Source organism: Mus musculus, chromosome X, assembly GCF_000001635.26.
Source record: "Mus musculus strain C57BL/6J chromosome X, GRCm38.p6 C57BL/6J".
Lineage (NCBI taxonomy): Eukaryota > Metazoa > Chordata > Mammalia > Rodentia > Muridae > Mus > Mus musculus.
Window position 1 is genome coordinate 15,677,625 of NC_000086.7, and position 13,041 is coordinate 15,690,665.

At 36.3% G+C, this 13,041-nt stretch overlaps 1 non-coding gene across 1 annotated transcript; it reads right to left on the reverse strand.

Annotated features, from left to right (window-relative positions):
* Positions 1-7,660: 7,660 nt before the first annotated feature.
* On the reverse strand, positions 7,661-7,767 carry Gm25207. The gene has a single exon (XR_003953248.1). It is a non-coding gene; the product is annotated as a U6 spliceosomal RNA (small nuclear RNA).
* Between the last annotated feature and the right edge of the window lie 5,274 nt (positions 7,768-13,041).

Consider the following 13,041-nt stretch of genomic DNA (forward strand, 5'->3'; position numbering starts at 1 on the left):
AACTGCCTTGCTCAAGTACTTTAGTTATCTAAAGTATAAGGGCAACTTTTGCTGACCTTCTTATCTGTCTTCCATCTAAGGTCCAAGACTGTCAAAATATCACCTATTACTTGACTTGGTAAGGGCAACTTTCTGATGTGGGCAACTCAACATTCTCCAAAACCTCTGCAGACCTTTTAACTCTCCTAAAGTCATGGTCCAGACAAACTGCACCATTAGGCAAGTTTAAAGCTCAAGTTTGCATCATTATATTTCTTTAAGCGAATATCGTGAAAGGTTGTGTGCTATTTAGATACAGCCTGAAATGTCAAACACTTTTCTATGCTTTTAAAAATTACTCACAGTGTTCATGACAATTCTGAAAGTCAGGACTTAGTGCTGAATATTAAAAGCATCTAGACTATTTCTGCGATTTTCTCTGAAACACTTTCTTCTCTTTCCATTCTTTAAGCATGACTTCTTGACTTTAATTTCTCTTGCTTTGTGCTAGGTATTTTAATATGACCTTTTCTATGGTTAATCCCCTCCAACATCTATATTCTAATTTGAAGTCACCATGGTACAGATGATTGATAAAATGTGTTTCTCATGGAACAGAGTTATCTTGAGACTGGAGTAGTTAGTATAAGAGCAAGTTGTTTCAAAACAAGGATCTCTCTTTTCTTTTCTCTCTTTTATATGCACCTGATTTCACATTACTTCTCTGTTATGTTACAATGTAGCATAATGGCTTAGTCTGATGTTGCCATCCAACATTAGACTTCCAGCCTCTAGAACCAATAGGTAAAATAAATCTGCATTTTCCCTCAGTCACAAAAAAAAAACAATTACTATGTTCTAACAGCAGGAAACAGATTAAAACAACCTCCTTCCTATAGCCAGGTTTGCAAATGAGAAATCAAAAGACTGAGGTAAGAATATATATCACTATGGCTAAGTTCTATATAATGTTAAAAGAAAATGTTAGCAGAAGCTGTATTACCAAATCTCATCGCTATCTTACAAGCACAACATTTAGGAGAATTATCTGAATATCTTCTGCTCTCCTCTTCTGTCTCCTGTGACATACATGCACAGTGCCTGACTTTCACCAACAGAACTGTACATAAATGTTGTACTGGCTAGTTTTGTGTCAACTTGACACAGCTGGAGTTATCACAGAGAAAGGAGCTTCAGTTGAGGGAATGTCTCCATGAGATACAACTGTAAGGCATTTTCTCAGTGATCAAGGAGGAAAGGTCCCTTGTGGGTGGGACCATCTCTGGGCTGGTAGTCTTGGTTCTATAAGAAAGCAAGCTGAGCAAGCCAGTGGAAGCAAGCCAGTAAAGAACATACCTCCATGGCCTCTGCATCAGCTCCTGCTTCCTGACCTGCTTGAGTTCCAGTCCTGACTCCTAGGTGATGAACAGCAGTATGGAAGTGTATGCTGAATAAACCCTTTCCTACCCAACTTGCTTCTTGGTCATGATGTTTGTGCAGGAATAGAAACCCTGACTAAGACAAATGTAGCAGTCTCTATTTTTGCCTCAGTAGAGACAAGTGGAAGAACAAATGGTTCTGTCATCCATACTGACTTACCTTTGTAGAAGAAGGCATAAAATAAATATGAGGACAAGAGCTTTACTTAGACTCAAATATTTGTCAACAAAATGGATATCCTTTGCTCTCCCCAAGGTTTCTGGAGAGCAGATTGACCCCTTTGCAAGATGCTAATTGTAATGTTTCTCAGTGTTGAGTGCTTGCCAGATCCTTATTTTAGTCTTAATTCTGGGCTCAAGTTATATATTTCTATATATAATTGATTCCCATTATTCAGGGTAATAATGGTCTATACCATGAATTCTGAATTAATGAATACTGAACCACTACTTCAAAGATAAATATAGGAGTAGCTTCCATCAGGTCTCTAGTCACAGTATTAGTATATATCCTTGCATTATTTATGCTTGGTTTGATGGCTCCTTAACATTGAACACATGATCAGCACCATTATACATCAAGCTTGATAGAAGGTTGCTTATGACAAATTTTCTCTGTAAGCACAACAGACTTCATACATTTAGAAATACTAGATGACACTTCACTGCTGTGAGGCCACTTTGAATTGAAAAATCACCTGTGAAAAGCACAAAAAATCAAAAATCATGCCATTAAATAAACCACAAAAAGGTGACTGTTTTACACTAAAAGCTGAAACAGAAAAGCAGGTCCCCTGTCGAATATCGACTAGAATGTGACTTTGGCATCCCAAATTGTTCACAATTCCATGTTTTTGAATGTCACTGAAAGTGACATAAGTATTGTTTGATGGGTTATAAATACATTTTAGTGAATAGATAAATTCAAAATTATGGACTTTGAGAAGACTGAAGATCATTTGCCCATTAACTGTGTAAACAGAAGCTTATAGATTGCTGACAATCTTTTGAAGCAGAGAGAACATGAGGGAAAAAGAGAGTTGTTCATGAGAACACATATTTTTGTGTAAGCAGTAACCAAAGCAGAAAATATATCTATAGTAGTTAATAGTGGTGCTTTGGACTTGAGGCTGAAAAAAAATGGCTCTGCATTTAAGAGCACTTATTGGTCTTGCAGAAGATCTGGGTTTGGATCCCTGTGCCCACATAGTGACTCATAATAATGTATAACTCCATTTAAGGGGGATTTAATGCCATCTTTTGACGTCCCTGAGTACTAGGTGTGTAAACAGTACACAGACAGACAAAACATTCATGCACATAAAATAAAAGACTGAGAAATAATAATTCTGGATGGAATCTAGAAAAGTAAAATTCTATTAAGCAGAAGAACTGGTAAAATCTTAATAAAGCCAGGAAATAGTTTGAATAACTACGTGGAGTTGTGTACTAGTTTCAGCATTAACAATCTCTTAGTTATGAAAGGGCTTATTTATGTAAGATGCTAACATTAGAGAAAATTGAATACATTTTGGAATGTTTGGTACTAGCTTCAGAATTCCTCTGCAAATCTAAAATTATTTCCAATTAAAACACTTTTTTAGAGAAGTGAGTCAAGTTTTAACTTGCATCTTATGAATGAAGAGAAATAGATAGCAAAGAGGCCAGCAAAAAGTTATCATTACTCTTTAAGGAAGCACAAATCAAAGCCACTATGAGACAGCAACACAAACATAGTGTAAGGGCCAAAAAATAGACACAAATCCAAAACAAAACATTCTGAGCATTATTGAGTGTTAATTAGAGTACAGTGCAACTAGAATTGCATAATTTTGATAGGAATGGGAAAATGATAGTATCATTTTGCAAAATGGTATGACAGTTTCTTAGAAAGATAAACTATGCCCACCGGGCTGGGCTGGAAACAGATCTCAGTGGTGGAATCCCCACTTAGTACTCTAACATTTCAAGGGAAACAAACAAGCAACTAAAGCAGTAATTGATCCTCACACCTACAGTATCATCCAGGCAAGAAAAAACACAGCATACATTTATACATAAAATGATTCACAAATGTTCACAATAGCATCAGTTGTGATGGGCAAAGACTAAAGACAACAGAAATGTGCCCAAATGTATGAATAAATAAGTTGTGAGATGTTAAGTTAATTAAATATTACCCTGAAATAAAGAGGAACAAAATACAGATACAAATAAGATATGTGAGCCTCATGTTAGTGATGCTGAGTAAGAAAAATGGTGCTTGTTGTATGAGTCCATTCATATAGTACTGAAGTAAGTGAAAATTAGTGTACACTAACACAGTACATCAGTATTTACCTTGGGAAGAGTGATGTTGGTGGTTATCAGAAGAACTCCCAAGGATATAAGGATGCTCTGAAGGTGACAGCAATATTCATTATCTTAATTGTGGTAGTACTTTTATTTAATATATTTAAAAAATTATATTCTTTAAATATTTCCAGTTCATTACATGCCAGTTTTAGCAAAATAATTATGTTGAAATATACACAAATATTCTTATTTCATATTTTAAAGGTACTTGATTAATAAGTGTGAATTTTAGGTAATTAGCACATTTAAGTACATATAATTAAATATAGTTAAAGAATTATTAAGATTAAATTTCCTTGAGGGCTTTTTAAAACATATTTTTGGAACATGATATTCTATTACTATACTTTCTGATTCATTAGATATATAGTGTACCTGACCACTTGTATTTCAAACAAATTCACAGGTGATGCTAACTTTGAGACCCATTGATTTAAACTTTAGGTTTTTTGAGTCAGATGCCTGGAGGTTTGAATCCTGGACATATTTACTAATTTTATAATCTTATAAAAATTTCTGTATGGCTTATTCTATGCAAGTTCTGACCAGGCCGGCCCATGTTTTGCTTCTGCAATCAAAACAAAACAGGTGTATTCCTCCAAGTTCTATGGTCATAGACAGCTTTTTGTGTGTCCTTAGCAAGTAGATTCCTCTTAATGTAAAGTGCTACCTCAAATGGTGGTAATTCTTGTGATATAGTGCCATTGTACAAATTAAATAATTTACCTGATTACAATAATACCAACATTTGTAATGAGAAACTACTAAATAATAAGTATCAATAATATGTTTTGCTAGCAATCACTCATCTCTGTCTCTGTCTCTATCTCTGTCTTTTCTCTCTGTCTCTGTGTGTGTGTGTATTTCTAAACTGGTGTGTGTGTGTGTGTGTGTGTGTGTGTGTGTGTGTGTGTGTTGGTGTGTCTTGACCTGAGTTTGTCTGATACTCTGTCATGATGAAATTGAGATTTGGGGCTTGAGGAAAACTAGACAGAAGTGTGAAATGATGTTTTCCTAACATTATACCAAGAGTACATGTTGTCAGTATGACTCCTTGTTGGTAATATTAAATAAGCCACTTGGTTAATAAAAAAAAAAAAACCTGCAGTCATTCCTTTAATGTTAATTCTTTATCTTATTTAAACCATTAAAAGCAAGTCACTCTATCTAGTCTAATTTTACAATACATCTGATGTCATAAAGGGAGGAATAGATAATAAAGTATAGCCATATGTTCTGAACAACCACAGTACTTAATAAATATAACTAATTGTATATCATTTTCATATAAATACATACTATTTAATAATATATAAATTAATATGATTACTTTGGCATACATATTATGGGTGAAATGTGAAGCTACTTGAATATCTTATTTCACTTCAAAGGTTTGCTCACTAGCTTAAGCCTAGGTTTATTCTATTGTTCCCTTTTTACCTATTTGGAACTTCTCTGACATTGAGAATCTTAACTCCCATTACCTGGACTATATGCACTTACTTGTTTAATCCCTGTGTGCATTGCACATAGCTTTAAGCAGATTAAGCCTGTTTGAAGCATGATTTACCACTGTATTTATACAAAGTTTTTGCTGCTTTAAGTCTTTTCAGTAAAACTCATAACACACTCTAGTTAATAGACACATATTCACAAATATTGATGTTCCACTTTTTGTGCTGTATTGACCACCACTGCATCACAAAGAGCAGTTACATCCTCCCCAAAATCCCCTTGTGCTTATTCTTTCATTGGCCTTGTTTGCTCTCTTTTTATTGGGGAAGTGTGATCCTATATATTGGAGATAAGTCCTTTGCTAGATATATGCCTTGCATATATTTTCTTGCCGTCTATTAACTGCCTTTTTATTTACCTAACAGTGTAATTTTTAAAAATTTTTATTAGATATTTTCTTCATTTACAATTCAAATGCTATCCCAAAAGTCCCTTATACCCCACCCCCCTGCTCTCCAACCCACCCACTCCCGCTTCCTGGACCTAGTATCCCCCTGCATTGGGACATATAATCTTGCAAGACCAAGGGCCTCTCCTCCCAATGATGTCCAACTGGACAATCTTCTGCTACATATGAAGCTAGAGAAAGCAGCTCAGGCGGTACTGGTTAGTTCAGAGTGCTCTTCCTTCTATGGGGTTACAGACCCCTTCAGCTCCTTGGGTACTTTCTCTAGCTCCTCCATTGGGGGCACTGTGTTCCATCCAATAGGTGACTGTGAGCATTCACTTCTGTGTTTGCTAGGCCCCAGCATAGTCTCACAAGAGACAGCTCTATCTGGGTCCTGTCAGCAACAATTTGCTGACATATACAGTTGTGCCTGCATTTGGTGGTGCCCCTGGACGGGGCAGTCTCTGTATGATCCTTCCTTCTGTCTCATCTCCAAAGGTTGTCTCTGTAACTCCTTCCATGTTTATTTTGTTCCCCGTTCTAAGGAAGGACAAAGTATCCACACTTTGGACTTCCTTCTTCTTGAGTTTCATGCGTTTTGCAAATTGTATCTTGGGTATTCTAAGTTTCTGGGCTAATATCCACTTATCAGTGAGTGCATATCATGTGAGTTCTTTTGTGATTGGGTTACCTCACTCAGGATGATATCCTCCACATCCATCCATTTGCCTAACACTTTCACGAATTCATTCTTTTTAATAGCTGAGTAGTATTCCATTGTGTAAATTTACCACATTTTCTGTATCTATTCCTCTGTTGGGGGACATCTGGGATCTTTCCAGCTTCTGGCTATTATAAATAAGGCTGCTATGAACATAGTGGAGCATGTATTCTTATTACCAGTTGGAACATCTTCTGGATTTATGCCCAGGAGAGGTATTGCTGAATCATCTGGTAGTACTATGTCCAGTTTTCTGAGGAACAGCCAGACTGACTTCCAGAGTGGTTGTACAAGCTTGCAATCCCACCAGCAATGGAGGAATGTTCCTAATTCTCCACATCCTAGCCAGCATCTGCTGTCACCTGAATTTTTGATCTTAGCCATTCTGACTGGTGTGAGGTGGAATCTCAGGGTTGTTTTGATTTGCATTTCCCTGATGATTAAGGATGTTGAACATTTTTTCAGGTGCTTCTTAGCCATTAGGTATTCCTCAATTGAGAATTTTTTGTTTAGCTCTGTATCTCCATTTTTTAATGGGGTTATTTGATTTTCTGGAGTTCACCGTCTTGAGTTCTTTGTATATATTGCATATTAGTCTCCTATGGGTTTTAGGGTTGATAAAGATCATTTCCAAATCTGTTGGTGGCCTTTTTGTCTTATTGACAGTGTCTTTTGCCTTACAGAAATTTGCAATATTATAAGGTTCCATTTGACGATTCTCAATCTTACATCACAAGCCATTGCTGTTCTCTTCAGGAATTTTTCCCCTGTGTCCATATCTTTGAGGCTTTTCCACACTTTCTCCTCTAAAAGTTTTAGTGTCTCTGGTTTTATGTGGAATTCCTTGATCCACTTAGACTTGACCTTAGTACAAGGAGTTAAGAATGTACCAGTTTGCATTCTTCTGCATGATAACTGCCAGATAAGCCAGCACCATTTGTTGAAAATGCTGTTTTATTTTGTTTTTGTTTTTTTTTCCACACTGGATGGTTTTAGTTTCTTAGTCAAAGATCAAATGACCAAAGGTGTGTTGGTTCATTTCTGGATCTTCAATTCTGGTCCATTTATCTCCCTGTCCATTTATCTCCCTGTCCATTTATCTCCCTGTCTGTCACTCTACTAGTACCATGCACAGCATTTTTTTTTTTTTAACAATTGCTCTGTAGTACAGCTTGAGGTCATGCATGGTGATTCCCCCAGAGGTTCTTTTATTGTTAAGAATATTTTTTGCTATCTTAGGTTTTTTTGTCATTCCAGCTGAATAAAAATATTGAATGCTTCATGAATTTGTGTGTCATCCTTGTGCAAGGACCATGCTAATCTTCTCTGTATCATTCCAATTTTAGTTTGTGTGCTGCTGAAGGGAGCACTAACAGTGTCATTTTAAAAGCAGAATTTAACTTTAATGAAGTTCTTCCTATTATTTCTAGTTTAATTATATAGTTGTCATAATTTAGAAATCTTTGCTTAACAAAGTATCACATTTACCTTAGCCAATGTTTTCTTCTAGAACTCATATGCTTTTAGGTTTTCCATTAATGTTTGTGGATCACCAGAAATAAGTTTTTGACTGTGGCATTAGACATGGATGGAAGTTATTACATAACATACCTTATTCTTGCACTCTCTGCAAAAGAAAGCACACTTCTCTTCACTAGATTACTGTTGTGATTTTTTTGTGTTTAATGAACTACTTGTATATGGGTGTATCTACACTTCAATTGACTCTTTTATTCCACTGATCTAGTTGTTTATCTTCATACTAAAACAATACTCTCATAACTATCCGAGCTTTAAAACAACTCTTAAAATGCAGTACTCTTTGCTTTCCAATCTTCTTTTAAGCTGTGTTGTCTACTACATGTTATTTGTGTGACTGCATGGATTTCAGGATTTGTCAGTTCCTATGCACAGACTATATAGATTTTAATTTATTACATGCATCCCATCAAATCATTAAACCAATGGAAAATTGAAATACTAATAAAAATGAAATTCTACATTTAACAACCTATATATTTTGCTTAGGTCATTAATTTCAGTAATATTTTGTATATTTTCATGTCTTACACACATTTTTGTCAGTTTTATTCCTGAATATTTGACATAATGCTCTATTATATATAATATCATTTTAAATTCCACATTCCAACATTAGTGGTATATAAATATATATATATACATACATATATATTTATTGATTGATATTGTATTCTTCAAGCTTGTGAAATTCACTAACTCCCCATAATAGTTTTTAGTAGATTGCACTGCATTATTCAAGTGTATTATTATGTTTTTTATGGCTATTTAAATATATGTAGTAAAACAAGACATATGCTTTTCGTGATAGATATAAGAAAGGATGCATTTCACAATTAAGTGTGATTTGAAGCTACTGAGTTTCCTAGATGCCCCTTTAAGGTGGAAGGCCCTTTCTCAGTACATTCTACTCTCATTATAAGAATTTGCTTTGTAGAAGCTGATGAGATAGCTCAGTTAAGAGCACTCACTGTGCTTGTAGAGGACCACATTTCCCTCCCTAACAGCCATATATTGCTTCACAAATATCCATAACTCAAGTTCCAAAGTATCTGAGCTCCTTGGGTGTGAGGCATGTGAGCAGTTAACAGACGTACATTCAAGAAAAAATATTCACACACACACACACATAAAATAAATAATTCTTTAAAAAATCATCAAAGAAGGTGCATTATATTTTCTCAAATGTCTTTTACAGTGTATATTTATATATCTTTAATTCATTAGCTTGTTAATTTGGTGGTCTGATTTTTATTTAAAATATTAAATTAATATCAAATTCTTGAGATATACTTCATTTGTTCATATTATGGTTTAATTTTAATAGTTTTTAAATTATATTTCCTTAAAAATTTAATAGTTATGTTCATGAGGAATATTATTCTGCTTTTGTTGGTTATTGTTTTTATTTTTGCAGAACTGTCAGTCTGTCTTTAATATTTGGTAAGACTGGGATTATATGAGTTAGAAAGTGTGTCGTCCTTTCAAATGTACTGAGTAAATCTGTATATCATTGGCTTTATTCTTTTTGTTGTTGTTGTTTTTGTTTTTATTTACTTTTTATTGGATATTTTATGTATTTATATGTCAAATGTTATCCCCTTTCCTGATTTCACTTCCATAACCTCCTATCCCATCATCCTCCCACTGCTTCTATGAAGGTGTGACCCCACCCACCCATCCACTCCCATCTCTCTGCCCTGACATTCCTCTATACTGGGGAATCAAGCCTTCACAGGACAAAGGGCCTCCTCTCTCATTGATGCCAGACAATGACATTCTCTGCTACTTTTGCAGCTGGAGCCATGGGTCCCTCCATGTTTATACTTTGGTTGGTGGTTTAGTCCCTGGGACCTCTCGAGGGGTCTGGTTGGTTAATATTGTTGTTCTTTCTATGGGGATGAAAACCCCATCAGCTCCTTCAGTCCTTTCTCTAACTCTTCTATTGGGGACCAAGTGCTCCGTCCAATGGATGGCTACGAGCATCCATATCTGTATTTGTCAGTCTCTGGCAGAGGCTCTCAGGAGACAGCTATATCAGGCTCCTGTTAGCATACACTTCTTGGCATCCACAATAGTGTCTGGGTTTGGTGTGTGTATATGGGATGGATCCCCAAGCGGGACAATCTCTGGATGGCCTTTCCATCAGTTTCTGCTCCACACTTTGTCCTCATATTTCCTTTAGACAGGAGCCATTTTGGGTTAAAAATTTGGAGATGAGTGGGTGGCCCCATTCCACAATCGTTGGTCTTGCCTAACCTCTGGATATGGTCTTCCTCCCCTTTGTTGAGCATTTCAGCTAATCTTATCCCTATTGGGTCCTATGATCCTTTTGCCTTAGTGGCATCTAGGACTTTCTGGTAGCTACCCTCAGTTCTCCATCCCCCATTGCTACACACACCTGTTCAAATTCCCGACCCTGTCTCTTCCTATACCTGATCCTGCCACTTCTTTTTTGTCCCACCCCACTCTTCCACCTACCCAAATCCCTACTAACCTCTACCTCTCATGAGTACTTTGTTCCCTATTCTAAGAAGGAATGAAACTAGCTGGGCAGTGGTGGTGCATACCTTTAATCCCAGCACTTGGGAGTCAGAGACAGGTGGATTTCTGAGTTCAAGGCCAGCTTGATCTACAGAGTGAGTTCCAGGACAGCCAGGGATATACAGAGAAACCATGTCTCAAAATGCTGAAAAAAAAAAGTAAAAGAAGTATCCATATTTTGATCTTCCTTCTTGAACTTCATATGGTCCTATGAGTTTTATCTTGGGTATTCCGGGCTTTTGGGCTAGTACTCATTTATCAATAAATGCTTACCATGTTTGTTCTTTGTTATTTGATTATTCCCCTTAGAATGATATCTTCTAGTCACATCAATTTGATTGTGAATTTCATGAAGTCATTATTTTTAATAGCTGAGTGGTACTCCATTGTGTAAATGTACCACATTTTCTGTATCCATTGTTCTGTTGAAGGACACCTGGGTTGTTTCCTACTCCTGGTTATTATAAATGTGGCTGCTATGAGCATAGTGGAGCATGTGTCCTTGTTATATGTTGGGGCATCTTCTGGGTGTATGCCCAGGAGTGGTATTGCTGGATCTTCCGGTAGTACTATGTTCAATTTTCTGAGGAACTGCCAGACTGATTTGCAGAGTGTACCAGCTTGCAATCCCACCAGCAATGGAGGAGTGTTCCTCTTTCATCCACATCCTCACCAGCATCTGCTGTCACCTGATTTTTTTGATCTTAGCCATTTTGACTGGTGTGAGGTGGAATAATCTGAGGGTTGTTCTGATTTGCATTTCCCTGATGACTGAAGATGCAGAGGTAGAAAGGCAGAGAGGCAGAGAGGCAGAGAGGAAGATCTCTGGGCCAGACTGGAATACATGCATAGCAAGTTCCAGAAAATTCAGGGTTACACAGAGAGAACATGTCTCAAAAACAAAACAAACAAAACAAACAATCCCCTCAATTGCAGCTTATTCCTCACATTTCACTAATATTAATTTTTCATTAAATTCTATGTGGTTATAGGATACACTTTATCTGAATTTAAAGTTTGAAAATTTTTGAGACCTTTTCCATATATTGGGGAAGCATTATGGCAATGTTGTATGTGAACTTGAATGAGTATTACTTGGAAATAGTTTTCATCTTTTGGGTCTTAGTTTATGATTTATAATCTAACTCCAAAGCAGTGATCAATCTAAATTCCTCATTATGATGTTGAGATCATCCTAAGTAATTTACCTAATGTTCCATGAATTATAAGTGTTCCAGTCTGGCTGATGGTAGCAGGTCCTATTCTTGGCTCTCTGTGAACATCAGGTAGTGTTCTCTTCAATTCTTTTGGAAAGAAATTCTCTAGTCCTCGGTAAATATCCTCTCATTCAGGTGCTTATTAGGATTATGCTGAATTATTGGGCAATGCTCTGAATTCCCAAATGTGTCCATTTCTCTCCTTTGATATTTTGGCTTGCAAACTTTACCTGCTGGTGGATCTCTAGTCACTTGGGTTGATTTGTAAAACTCAAGGTTAATCAGGCTCTCACCCTGATTCCACTCATTGCCATAATTGGGAACTCACCTTAAGGGCAATATGGTAGAAAAATATTAGTGCTCATTTAAATTCTTCCCCATATATCAAAAAGAAGTCTTCTTCATTGTCTGTCATCCAGTGTTTTGAATAAGGCAGTCATTTTATTTTATCTGGGTTTTGAATTTTCAGGAGGTGAAGTAAGTATAATTCCAGTGATTCTGTCCTGATTACAAGTAGACAAACCATATTCTTAGGTATCAAATGGTGCTTCCTATTCTAAGGACAAATCTGCCCCAAACTGTATGATTTAGCATGCTGGTAATCATTTCTTCTATAGTACTTAGAAGTTTATTCAAAGAGCTTTCCAGGACCCAGTCATTTTCTATAGATTCAAATTAATAGAATAAAATGTCTTATTCAGACTCCTTTCCTGGGATGGGTAAGATCACATGTTATATTTAGAATCTGTTTACAAGTATGGATTATCTTTCTGAGTAGAGATACTGTCATGTGTCTGCTTTGTTCAGCTCTGAAATGTAACACTTCCCTGCTGTGGTATAATTTGCATTCTACCTTTACAAAAGGAAAGAAAAAAGAACTACTTTCCAAATCCAATTGTCCTGAAACCTCATAATTACAGTTATGGGGCCTTTCATCTCTTCACAGAAATCTAAGAGCCACAGGAAATGTTTTGTAAAAATGCCTTCATCTGTATCAGACATTGTTCTGTTTGTGTTTCCACAAAATTAATGTATTCAAATCATAGCTTTTGGTGTGGTGATATTTAGAGGTAGAAGTTCTGTGAAGTAAATAGGGTAAGAAGAAACCATGAGAATGAGGGTCTCCCAGTGAAATTGGTGCCCTAATAGAAAGAAAGGAGGGGGAAATAGATGGGTTGAGTGAAGGAGACAAGTATACAGTCATAGAACCACACAGACAGAGACAGATACACACATGAGTTGGGGAGAGGAGAGATTTATCTCTGTTGCCATACTTTAGGAAAATCCAAGTAGAAATTAACTTAATGCAATACAGGAAGTGAGCTCTGGCCAGATAGTTAATAT